General features: G+C 53.3%; 1 protein-coding gene across 1 annotated transcript in view; it reads left to right on the forward strand.

The window, feature by feature from the left end:
• The window catches only part of BRD3 (bromodomain containing 3), a 65925-nt gene that overhangs the window by 626 nt on the left and 51906 nt on the right, over nt 1-13393 (forward strand). The gene's annotated exons all lie outside the window — the stretch shown is intronic.

Consider the following 13393-nt stretch of genomic DNA (forward strand, 5'->3'; position numbering starts at 1 on the left):
CAGTTCTCAATGAGAAGGAAGGGCATCTCCATCCACCTGCCTGCCCTGGTCCCGCCTCCCACCTGGCCTTTCTCAGACTCCCTGAATGAAGCACAGTCAGAATTTCTTTTTTTAATTTTACTTATTGATTTGAGAGAGAGAGAGAGAGAGAGAGAGAGAGGAAGGGACGGGGTTGGGAGGGAGAGAGAGGGAGAAACCAATTTGTTGCGACACTTAGTTGTTCGACTATAGTGGTATATTCATTGATTGCTCCTCCCTAGTGCTCTGATTAGGGATGGAACCCGCTACCTTGGCACACTGGGATGACGCTTTATCCACTGAGCCACCCAGCCAGGGCCACAGTGAGATATTTTTAAACCACAACTCGAATCTGTCACACCCTAGTTTAAGACTTAGATGGCTTCTCATGCTCTCGGTACAAATCCAAACTCTGCCAAGGGAATCTACCAGACCTACCTCCTCCTTTAGTCTAGGGTCACCCCCCACATGTGCACCCCAGATCCCAGTGCCAAATCTAAAGTACATACTTCCAGTCCCTGGCCGGTTTGCTCAGTGGTAGAGCATCAGCCCGGTGTGTGGAAGTCCCAGGATCGATTCCTGGCCAGGGCACACAGAAGAAGCGCCAATCTGCTTCTCCACCCTTCCCCCTCTCCTTTCTTTCTATCTCTCTCTTCCCCTCCCGCAGCCAAGGCTCCATTGGAGCAAAGTTGGCCCGGGTGCTTATGATGGCTCCGTGGCCTCTGCCTCGGGCGCTAGAATGGCTCTGGTTGCAATAGAGCAACGCCCCAGATGGACAGAGTATCACCCCCTGGTGGGCATGCCGGGTGGATCCCGGTTGGGCGCATGTGGAAGTCTGTCTGACTGCCTCCCCACTTTTAACTTCTGAAAGATACAAAAAATAAAAATAAAAAAAAGAACTCAAACCAAGTTCCCAGGTGAATTAGTCTCACCTCCTTCCTCCAGCAGATGGAAACCACCAGTGAAAATGAGAAAACCTTTTAACTTTGTTGAGTGTTTTTGCAACCCATCCCTGCAGTCATAGCTAAAATACTGAAACCAAATAACACGGCAGGTCAAGAGATTTAACAACAAAACAATTTTTTTTTAAAGATTTTATTTATTTATTTTACGGAGATGAGTGGGGGAATGAGAAGCATCAACTCATAGCCGCTTCACTTTAGTTGCTCATTGATTACTTGTTGTATGTGCCTTGACCGGGCAAGCCCAGGGTCTCCAACCAGTGACCTCAGCATTCTAGGTGGATGGTTTAGCCACTGCCACAAGCCAAGCACGATTTAACGAAAAATTTTTAAAAATTTGTCTAAATTTTAAATCATTTCTATCCTCCCACCCCCAAAGAGTCAACAGGCTGAGAAAATCACAGGTGGAAATGGAAGAGAGAATAAAAACTTCCGAGAAGGAGCCCCCGCCCAATACTCGGCTGGTTAGAGCAGGGGTAGTCAACCTTTTTATACCCACTGCCCACTTTTGTATCTCTGTTAGTAGTAACATTTTCTAACCGCCCACCAGTTCCACAGTAATGGTGATTTATAAAGTAGAAAAATAACTTTATAAAATTGATAAAGCAGAGTTACAGTAAGTTAAAGCATATAATAATGATTACTTACCAAGTACTTTATATCGGATTTTCGCTAAATTTGGCAGAATAAATCTTTTTTTTTGTATTTTTCCGAAGCTGGAAACAGGGAGGCAGTCAGACAGACTCCCGCATGCGCCTGACCGGGATCCACCCGGCAGGCCCACCAGGGGGCGATGCTCTGCCCATCTTGGGGCGTCGCTCTGCCACAATCAGAGCCATTCTAGGGCCTGAGGCAGAGGCCACAGAGCCATCCTCAGCGCCCGGGCCAACTTTGCTCCTGTGGAGCCTTGGCTGTGGGAAGGGAAGAGAGAGACAGAGAGGAAGGAGAGAGGGAGGGGTGGAGAAGCAGATGGGCACTTCTCCTGTGTGCCCTGGCCGGGAATCAAACCCGGGACTCCTGCACGCCAGGCCGACACTCTACCACTGAGCCAACCTGCCAGGGCCCAGAATAAATCTTTATAAAACAACTTACTATAGTTAAATCTATCTTTTTATTTATACTTTGGTTGCTCCACTACCGCTCACCATGAAAGCTTGAACGCCCACTAGTGGGCGGTAGGGACCAGGTTGACCACCACTGGGTTAGAGTGTTACCCTGGAGCCCGGAGGTTTCTGGTTCAATCTCCAGTCAGGGCACACCCAGGAACAGATCCATGTTCCTGTGTGTGTGTTTCTGTCTGTCTAAAATCAATTAAAAAAAAAAAAAACTACAGAGAAGAACACATCAGCTGTGCTTTGGCCAACAAGAGCTTATTGGTGAATGAACCCATTTCCATGAACAATTTTTATGTTTTGTTTTGTTTTTTGACAGAGACAGAGAGAGCGACAGACAGGGAGAGACAGGCAGGAAGGGAGAGAGATGAGAAGCATCAGTTCTTCATTGCAGCACCTTTGTTGTTCACTGCTTTCTCATATGTGCCTTGTCCAGGGTTGGGGGACAGCTACAGCAGAATGAGTGACCCCTTGCTCAAGCCAGCGACCTTGGGCTTCAAGCCAGCAACCTTTGGGCTCAAGATAATGACCATGGGGTCATGTCTATGATCCCACACTCAAGCCAGTGACCCCGCGTGTTGGGCAGATGAGTTTGTAAAATTTGTATTTTTTTTATTTTATTCGGTTTTTTTTTTATTAGAGAGAGAGAGAGAACAAGGGGAGGAGCTGGAAGCTTCAACTCCCATATGTGCCTTGACCAGGCAAGCCCAGGGTTTTGAACCGGTGACCTCAGCATTCCAGGTCGACGCTTTATCCACTGCGCCACCACAGGTCAGGCAAAGTTTGTATTTTTTGAGTGTGCTCATTTTTATTGTTAAAAAATGGCGCTGGAAAGCCACGTGTGTGCTTTCCCTCAGAGCAAGGCAGTTGATTGCAAACAGGCAGATTTCATTCCTGCTTGGGAGGGGCCATTGTTTTGCTAATGTTTGCTGGAGGAGGGGTGTTTGTGGGCCCTGGGTAGTTTTGCAGGGAGAGTAGAGAGAATGCAGAGGGCTGAAGAAGAAGCAGTTTTTGCAGAGGAACGGAAGGAGTGCAGATGCAGAGAGCTGAGGGGCTTTGGGAGCCCTACTGAGGCTTGTGAGGGCCTTTGATTCTAGGAGGAACCAGAGAAGATTCTCCTGGTTGGGAGCTCTGAGTGAGAGGGAAGCGGTGTTCTCTGTGTGTTTGCTCGTCCACCCTTGCGAGACTTTAATAAACGGAATGGCCCACCATTGTTTGACTCCAATGTTTCTTTACCATCTGCCATGATGGGGGTGGCCCCTGGCCCTACACCACTCTCAAGCTGGATGAGCCCCTGCTCAAGCTAGCGACCTCGGGGTCCTCTGCGTCCCAGTCCAACACTATCCACTGCACCACCACCGCCTGGTCTGGCCATGAACAATTTTTATGAAGACAGCATTTCTCAAGGTTGTCGAATCAACCAGACAATATGAGCCTCTCTGGGTACCCTCCCCTCCCCAGCCTCTCCTCCTCCTCAAGGGCACCCCGCTCCCTCCCCAGCCTCTCCTCCTCCTCAAGGGCACAGTGCTCCCTCCCCAGCCTCTCCTCCTCCTCAAGGGCACCCCACTCCCTCCCCAGCCTCTCCTCCTCCTCAAGGGCACAGTGCTCCCTCCCCAGCCTCTCCTCCTCAAGGGCACCCCACTCCCTCCCCAGCCTCTCCTCCTCCTCAAGGGCACAGTGCTCCCTCCCCAGCCTCTCCTCCTCAAGGGCACCCCACTCCCTCCCCAGCCTCTCCTCCTCCTCAAGGGCACAGTGCTCCCTCCCCAGCCTCTCCTCCTCAAGGGCACCCCACTCCCTCCCCAGCCTCTCCTCCTCCTCAAGGGCACCCCGCTCCCTCCCCAGCCTCTCCTCCTCCTCAAGGGCACAGTGCTCCCTCCCCAGCCTCTCCTCCTCCTCAAGGGCACCCCACTCCCTCCCCAGCCTCTCCTCCTCCTCAAGGGCACAGTGCTCCCTCCCCAGCCTCTCCTCCTCCTCAAGGGCACCCCGCTCCCTCCCCAGCCTCTCCTCCTCCTCAAGGGCACAGTGCTCCCTCCCCAGCCTCTCCTCCTCCTCAAGGGCACCCCGCTCCCTCCCCAGCCTCTCCTCCTCCTCAAGGGCACCCCACTCCCTCCCCAGCCTCTCCTCCTCCTCAAGGGCACCCCGCTCCCTCCCCAGCCTCTCCTCCTCCTCAAGGGCACCCCGCTCCCTCCCCAGCCTCTCCTCCTCCTCAAGGGCACCCCACTCCCTCCCCAGCCTCTCCTCCTCCTCAAGGGCACAGTGCTCCCTCCCCAGCCTCTCCTCCTCCTCAAGGGCACCCCACTCCCTCCCCAGCCTCTCCTCCTCCTCAAGGGCACCCCGCTCCCTCCCCAGCCTCTCCTCCTCCTCAAGGGCATAGTGCTCCCTCCCCAGCCTCTCCTCCTCCTCAAGGGCACCCCACTCCCTCCCCAGCCTCTCCTCCTCCTCAAGGGCACAGTGCTCCCTCCCCAGCCTCTCCTCCTCCTCAAGGGCACCCCGCTCCCTCCCCAGCCTCTCCTCCTCCTCAAGGGCACCCCACTCCCTCCCCAGCCTCTCCTCCTCCTCAAGGGCACAGTGCTCCCTCCCCAGCCCCTCCTCCTCAAGGGCACCCCACTCCCTCCCCAGCCTCTCCTCCTCCCTCCCCAGCCTCTCCTCCTCCTCAAGGGCACCCCACTCCCTCCCCAGCCTCTCCTCCTCCTCAAGGGCACCCCACTCCCTCCCCAGCCTCTCCTCCTCCCTCCCCAGCCTCTCCTCCTCCTCAAGGGCACCCCACTCCCTCCCCAGCCTCTCCTCCTCCTCAAGGGCACCCCGCTCCCTCCCCAGCCTCTCCTCCTCCTCAAGGGCACCCCGCTCCCTCCCCAGCCTCTCCTCCTCCTCAAGGGCACAGTGCTCCCTCCCCAGCCTCTCCTCCTCCTCAAGGGCACCCCACTCCCTCCCCAGCCTCTCCTCCTCCTCAAGGGCACCCCACTCCCTCCCCAGCCTCTCCTCCTCCTCAAGGGCACAGTGCTCCCTCCCCAGCCTCTCCTCCTCCTCAAGGGCACCCCACTCCCTCCCCAGCCTCTCCTCCTCCTCAAGGGCACCCCGCTCCCTCCCCAGCCAAGGTTCACTTGGCTTTTCTTCCCTGAGCTTTGTTTTTGTGTGTGTGTTATTGTTTGTTTTTTTTCATTTTAGAGAGAGAGCAAGACAGAAGCATCAATCAGTTTCTGTCCATCATTTTCTGTATATGCCCTGACCAGGGATTGAACCGGCAACCTCTCTGCACTGGAATGATGCTCTAACCTCTAATCTGGCCAGGGCACCCCCTGAGTCTTCCTGGTGACATTTTTATTTTATTTTTTTTTATTTTATATTTTATATACAATATATATATTTTTTTACAGAGACAGAGAAAGAGTCAGAGAGAGGGATAGACAGGGACAGGCAGACAGGAACAAAGAGATGAGAAGCATCAGTCATTAGCTTTTCATTGTGTGTTGCAACACCTTAGTTGTTCATTGATTGCTTTCTCATATGTGCCTTGAACACAGGCCTTCAGCAGACCGAGTGACCCCTTGCTCAAGCCAGCGACCTTGGGCTCAAGCTGGTGAGCTTTTGCTCAAACCAGATGAGCCCACACTCCAGCTGGTGACCTCGGGGTCTCGAACCTGGGTCCTCGGCATCCCACTCTGACACTCTATCCACTGCACCACCGCCTGGTCAGGCTTCCTGGTGACATTTTTACTGCCTCCATCTCTTCCTAGTGGAAACACTCATCTTCCCTGGTAACTCCTGGCTCGACCTGTCTCCTGGTTGAGCTGGGCTGAGCTCCTTGTCACAGCACTCTTGGCCTGTGCCACAGGGTAAGAGGAGCAGGTGGAGGAGCATCTGCATGCTCAGTTCCCCAGTAACTTTGTTTCATGTTAGTTATCTCTTTGCACCTTCACAACAAGCCTGTGAAATGGGGGGCCTTCATTCCCTTCCTCAAGGATGAAACAGGCTCAGAGAGATTAAGAAGCTGCCCAAGGACTCGGAGAGAGTGGAGACAACCATGGAAGTCAGTACCAGCTTGAGGCTGCACTCCTAACCAGCAGGCTACACAATACACTGTGATGCTTGTCAGGTGGGTGGATGGATGGATGAATAGATGGTGGGTGGATGGATGGATGGATGGATGGATGATGGATGAGATAATGAATGAAAAGCAACTGCTGAGGGTCTCTAAAGAAGAGAGCAACATGTGTCAACAGGAGCAGTCCAGGGAGGGTCTTTGGTGGTGGCAGAGCTTAAATTAAGAACATTACCTTCTTAGCCTGACCTGTGGTGGCGCAGGGGATAAAGTGTCAACCTGGAGCACTGAGGTCACCGGTTCAAACCCCTGCATTTCTCTGGTCAAGGCACATATGGGAGTTGATGCTTCCTGCTCTCTCTCTCTCTCTCTCTCTCTCTCTCTCTCCTCTCTAAAATGAATAAATAAATAATTTTTTTAAATGTTCTCTTAAAAAAAAAAAGAAAAAGAACATCTCCTTCTTCCCCTGATTGGGTAGATCAGTTGGTCAGAGCATCGTCCTGACATTCCAAGGTTGTAGGTATAATCCCTGGTCAGGGCACATACAAGAATCAACCAATGAACCTGACCAGGCGGTGGCACAGTGGATAGAGCATCAGACTGGGATGCAGAAGGACCTAGGTTCAAGACCCCGAGGTCGCCAGCTTGAGCACAGGCTCATCTGGTTTGAGCAAAGCTCACCAGCTTGGACCCAAGGTTGCTAGCTTGAGCAAGGGGTTACTCGGTCTGCTGAAGGCCCGTGATCAAGGCACATATGAGAAAGCAATCAATGAACAACTAAGGTGTCACAACGAAGAATTGATGCATCTCATCTCTCTCCGTTCCTGTCTGTCTGTCCCTATCTATCCCTCTCTCTGTCTCTGTAAAAAAAAAAAAAAAGACTCAACCAATGAATCAATGAGTGTGCATAACTAAGCAGAACAACAAATTGGTGGCCCCCCACTCTTAAAAAAATCAATCAATAAAAATGAATATCACCTTCTTATACGACTGGAAGCTTTTGAGAAGCCATATCTAGCCACCCAGTGATACATATTGCATTAGGGACAGTGGACTGCCGACCCCAAGAGGCCTTTCCCTGCGGTGGCAGAGGGGCTGGCCCTGTGGCAGGAGCTCTGATGCTCCAGGTTGGGAGCACTGGCCCTTTATTTATTTATTTATTTATTTATTATTTTATTTTATTTATTCCTTTTAGAGAGGAGAGAGAGAGGGAGAGAGAGAGGCAGAGAGAGAGAGAGAGAGAGAGAGAGAGAGGAGAGAGAGACAGGGGGGAGGAGCTGGAAGCATCAACTCCCATATGTGCCTTGACCAGGCAAGCCCAGGGTTTCGAACCGGCGACCTCTGCATTTCCAGGTTGACGCTTTATCCACTGCGCCACCACAGGTCAGGCGGAGCCCTGGCCCTTTAACGGCCAAGCCCCCAGTTTTGGATTCCAATGCCAGTTGATGAGGTAGGGTATTGGAAGACCAGGGGACACAGGGGGATGGCCAGGACCCAGGGCTTCCAGGAGCTGCTCACCAGATTTCCAGACTCGACTGCCCCCCCCCGCCCCCCACCGGGCGGCCCTCCCAGGGAGCTGCTGACCTCCCCCAGAGAGCCCAAGGCTCTCGCTGGCCCAGATCAGTGCGTTCTGTGTTATATGGTCCTTTTCCCCTGGTGACTGTGACAGGGCAGCGGGTTTGGGAGGTTTGTGTCCCCAGGTCCCCCTCCTTGGGCTCTGCTCTCTCTTCCTCCATCCCTGTGTCCCAGTGGGGCCTTCAGCTAACCTGAGTCAGGGGGCAGTCTCAACCCTGGCATCCAGAAAAGCTATCTTGAGCCCCAACTGCGCCACCATCCTCCACTGTCTCCTCTGGCCTCCGCGTCCCAGGCACAAAAGGAGCAGGTGACATAGGAAGAAGCATCTGCTTTTGACACCGATGGTGGAGTTTCTCCTAATCCGAATTCTCTCTTTCCGGAGCCTTGGCCCGTGGGTGCCCCTCCGCCATGGCCCCATCCCTTCACTGTCTTCTCCCTCTCACCCCTGGGACACCCCCAGACTCATGTCCCTGCATCATCTCCCCTCCTGAGGCCACTCTCTAAGGTGATCTCATTTTACAACTCAAAGCCCCTAGCCAGTGGTCAGCAAACCGCGGTTTGTAAGCCACATGCGGCTCTCAGATTGAGGACGTTTTTTAGCAAAGGCCAGTTTAGGAGTACCCTAATTAAGTTAATAACAATGTACCTACTGTTGGGCAGATAAAATGTATTATGCTCACTTTGTAAAAGATAACGTTGCCCACGTGGAGGCCATTGCCCAGGTGATATTAATGTGTGTTGAGAATCCTTGTAGCCTGGGGCTTGGTTTTGGGATTAAGCCTTTCCCACCCTTTTTGATGTGGGGTGGTACAATCCAATCATGCCTCAGAGAAGTGACTTTGTATTAGAGACTTCCCTATTTTGTATATTGGATTAAAGGTTTGGATTTCTACACTATAAAATAGGGGCAGAACGGGAGCTTACCCTCTCTTGGTTCCTGGGATGATTAGCATGAGAGAGCAGAGGGAGCAGAGCAGAGAGCAGAAAGAGGCCATGTGGCCAGGAGAAGCAGCCAAGATGGCGGAGTGCTGAGTGAGATGCCAGTTTGTGCAGAGTTTGTATCTGGGATAAGGAAGGAGATGGGGAACTGAGGAGAATAAGGCTGGTGAGCTAGAAACCTTTGATTCTAGGAAACTCGGATAAGTCAGTGGCTTTGTGAGCACTGAATGTGAGTGGGTTTTGGAGCCCAGTGTGTGTTTTTACTTGCCCGCCGGGTGCAAGCTAGAATTAAAGACTATGGCCCACCAGTTTGTGGCTCCATTGTTTCTTTACCGACTGTCCGAATCCAATGCGAACCTGCATGGGCCAGGAGGCTGCTGTGATAGTGGCCCTGGCCTTAGATACTGGCTTTACACCTACCTATATAGTTTAAGTTTAAAAAATTTGGCTCTCAAAAGAAATTTCAGTTGTTGTACTGTTGATATTTGGCTCTGTTGAGTAATGAGTTTGAGAACCACTGCCCTAGCCTGACCTGTGGTGGCGCAGCCGATAGAGCATTGACCTGCTGTTGGGCAGATAAAATATATTATGCTCACTTTGTTAAAGGTGGTGCTGCCCACATGGAAGCCCATCGCCCAGGTGCTATTAATGTGTGCTGGGGGCGGACTGTGGGTAGGCAGGATCCTTGTAGCCTGGGGCTTGGTTTTAGGACTAAGCCTTTCCCACCCTTTTTGATGTGGGGTGGTGCAATCCCATCATGCCTCAGATAAGAGACTTTGTATTAGAGACTTCCCTATTTTGTATATTGGATTAAAGGTTTTGATTTCTGCTCTATAAAGTGGGGCAGACTGGGACCTTGCTCTCCCGATTCCTGAGATTAGCATTAGAGAGGAGAGCAGAGAAAGGTCACGTGGAAGATAGGAGAGGCAGCCAAGATGGTGGAGTGCTGAGGGGAATCCAATTTGTGCAGAATTTGTAGAGAGAGGAGGAGATGGGGAACAGAGGTGAATAAGGCTGGTGAGCTAGATACCTTTGATTCCAGGAAACTTGGATAAGTCAATAGCTTTGTGAGCACTGAATGTGAGTGGGTTTTGGAGCCCAGTGTGTGTTTTTACTTGTCCGCTGGGTGCAAGCTAGGATTAAAGATGATGGCCTACCAGTTCTTGGCTCCGTTGTTTCATTACCGTCTGTCCGAATTCAATGTGAACCTGCATGGGCCGGGTGGCTGTGATGGTGGCCATGGATACTGGCTTCATACGTGGAATGCTAAAGTCGCCGGTTTGAAACCGGGGCTTGCCCGATCAAGGCACATACCCGAAGCAACTACTAGGAGTTGGTGCTTCCTGCTCCAACATCCCCCCCCCCCTTTCTCTTCTCTCTCTAAAATCTATAAATAAAATCTTAAAAACAAAACAACAACAACAAAAAATTGAAAGGCCTCGTTCCCGGCCGGCCCTCAGCCCCACGGACTTGAACTGTCACTTCTTCAAGGTCCCCAGACTCATGTTTCTGTCCCTTCCTGTCCCTGCCGGCCCCCTGGCCCCCTGGCCCTCTGTCGTCCACCTCTCCAAACACCCAGCTCAGGCCACAGGGCCCGCCCTGCTGGGAGGGGCAGGCCGTCCATGCTTACAGAAGACCCACCCTCCCGGAGAACCCGGGAATGTCTGCTTCCACTTCCTGGAGGATGTAAACCAGGATTTGCTTCCAAGTCCCCATAACTAAATGCCTGCCCCCTCAAGGCTCGCCGCGACTCCAGGCCCGGGGAAGGGGGTGTCTCAGGGAGCCCCCTCCGAGCAGCGCGGGGTGTTCCAGGCTCCAGGCAGGCCTGAGGCGGGCGGGGCCTCTGCTCTCCCAGCAGGAATCCCTGGAATGCGGCTCCCCACTCCCAAACCAGGCCCCACCTGTTCCGGTCCGCAAATCCCCTCCCCGCCTGGCCGGCGGCCGGGCTTAATCCCTCTGGTTAGAGAGAGGTCCCAACCAGTGAGGAAGAAACAGGCCCTGTGACTGACTGGCAAGTGGAAATCAGAGGCCCGCAAAGCCAGGGGATTTTTTCTCAAAGCCTTTAGATTTCTTTTTTTTTTTTTTTTTTTTGGGGGGGAGCTGTTGTGTGGCAGCGGGTCACGGGGTCATTTTTAAGAAATATAAATTTGGCTGCCAGTGTTCCACCTGTTTCCCTGTCACGTCAAACTATTTCCATTTGTCCTTGCTATTAAAACCCCTGCAGCTGCTCGGCCTGAGCGCCTACTGTGTGCCTTTCACTTGCCAAGGGCCTGGGAACCCCGTCTCCCTGAGTCCCCAACGCGGCTGTAGATACTCTGATGTTTACAGATGAGGGAAATGGAGGCTCAGAGAGCCTGGGCGACTAGCCCACGGCCACACAGCAAGGAAAGGAACGACCCAGGGGCCTCCGACGTCTCCCTCCGTCTCCCGGAGCCGCCTGGCCCTTGTCGGTTGGCAGACACCGTTTCTACACGCGGTCACGGTCACGGGGCTCCCAGCAGCCCCGCAGCCGGGGTTTCCGCGTTCCCCGCTCCCCCCACGCAGCCCGCTCCATCCGCTCCCTCCCGCGGCTGCCCGTTTGGGTCCTTTCCAGGTTTTCACGAATTGTGTCTGTGGGATAAGAGCCAGGAACGCCAGGACTGTCTCAGGAGGCGGGGCACGTTCTCCAGGGGGACACGGGCCTGCCTAGGGAGCACCCTCCCCGGGCACTGGAGCGGAGCCCGCCCACCAGCCCCCCCTTCCTAGGTTCCCACGCTCACTGAGAATTCCCTAGCAGAGCAATGGGCCTGAAATAGAACAGCTGACACAGGGGACCCAGGGGCCAAAGTCCAAAGCCTGTGCCCGGGCTCCAGGGCAGCCAGCTCCGAGCCAGCTCCCCCCATCCCTGGGCCGGCCTGCCTCCCATTCTGTCCATCCTCCCAGGTCCTTAAATCCCAATAGCCTAGAGCAGGGGTCCCCAAACTTTTTACACAGGGGGCCAGTTCACTGTCCCTCAGACCATTGGAGGGCCAGACTATAAAAAAACTATGAACAAATCCCTATGCACACTGCACAGATCTTATTTTAAAGTAAAAAAACAAACAAAACGGGAACAAATACAATATTTAAAATAAAGAACAAGTAAATTTAAATCAACCAACTGACCAGTATTTCAATGGGAACTATGCTCCTCTCACTGACCACCAATGAAAGAGGTGCCCCTTCCGGAAGTGCGGCGGGGGCGGATAAATGGCCTCAGGGGGCCGCATGTGGTCCTTGGGCCATAGTTTGGGGACCCCTGGCCTAGAGCCTGCAGGGAACTGGTTGAGGCTGTCCGAGGCCTGGGATTGCTTGCTCCCAGCTGCCTTCCTGTGGGAGCCGGACCTTGGGGATCAGAGCTGGAAGCTGAGCCGTGGCCGCCACGCCCCTCCCGCTGCCCCACCCAGAGCCCACAGACAGAGGGGCAGGCGCCTTGGGAAGTGGAGGGGCCCTTCGCTGTGGTGGTGGGGCAGGAGGGGTGGGTGGGGTGCAGATGATTCTAGATACTTCTTTTTTTGTTTTAGAGAGAGAGAGAAACATCAATTTTTTAAATTTTTTATTAATTTTAGAGAGGAGAGAGAGAGAGAAAGGGGGGAGGAGCAGGAAGCATCAACTTCCATATGTTCATTGGCCAGACAAGTACTGTACAGGGCTTTGAACCAGCGACCTCAGCGTTCCAGGTCAACGCTTTTTTTTTTTTTTCCAGTGTTTATTTATTTATTTATTTCAGAGACAGAGAGAAAGTTAGAGAGAGGGATAGACAGGAACGGACAGGGACAGACAGGAACAGAGAGATGAGAAGCATCAATCTTCAATTTTTCGTTGGAGACCTTAGTTGTTCATTGATTGCTTTCTCATATGTGCCTTGACCATGGGGCTACAGCAGACCGAGTAACCCCTTGCTTGAGCCAGCGACCTTGGGCTTAAGCTGGTGAGCTTTTTGGTCAAACCAGATGAGCCCGCGCTCAAGCTGGCGACCTCGGGGTCTCGAACCTGGGTCTTCCGCATCCCAGTCCGACGCTCTATCTATTGAGCCACCGCCTAGTCAGGCCAGGTTGACACTTTATCCACTAAGCCACCACAGGTCAGCCCCAGACATCACTTTGTTGTTCCACTTATTTATACCTCCCTCAGTTGATTCTTAAATGTGTCCTGACCTGGCGATTGAACCCACAACACTAACCACCTGAGCTGGGGGTAGGGAGGACAGGGTGGTTCTGGATGGTTCTAACCCCAGACACGGATTCCCTATCCGGCTCAGAGTCTCACGCTCAAGCTGTCAGGAACCAACCTCAGTGCCGGGTTAGCACGCAGACCCCACCGCAGATCCTTCCGCGGGTCCTTTCCCTGGAAACAGCTGCAGAGCGCTCCAGTGCGTCCTGGGGGGTGGGGGTGGGGTTCCCAGCAGCCTCAGGTATAGAGGGGAAATCAGTGGAGGTGACCTACCTGTCCACCCCTGGGGGCGGTGTCAATGTCAGCCGTGGCACTTGAGGATGCTGGGACCTTCCTTCTGCAGCCCGCTGCCACCGAACGACTGAGGCAGCTGGGGGACCGTGGTGCTCTCTGTGAAGGGTCACTCCCAGCATACTGAGAGAGAAGCAAGCCCTGGAGACCCTGCACAGAGTGATGATGCTCTTTTGCAAAGTGAGACTGCAGTGGCCAAGGCTCCGGAGGGAACAGACCTGTCCGCCCGGACACCCGGGGAAGGGGCATAGCAGCCAGACTCTCAG

Source organism: Saccopteryx leptura, chromosome 2 (genome assembly GCF_036850995.1).
Source record: "Saccopteryx leptura isolate mSacLep1 chromosome 2, mSacLep1_pri_phased_curated, whole genome shotgun sequence".
Classification (NCBI taxonomy): Eukaryota; Metazoa; Chordata; class Mammalia; order Chiroptera; family Emballonuridae; genus Saccopteryx; species Saccopteryx leptura.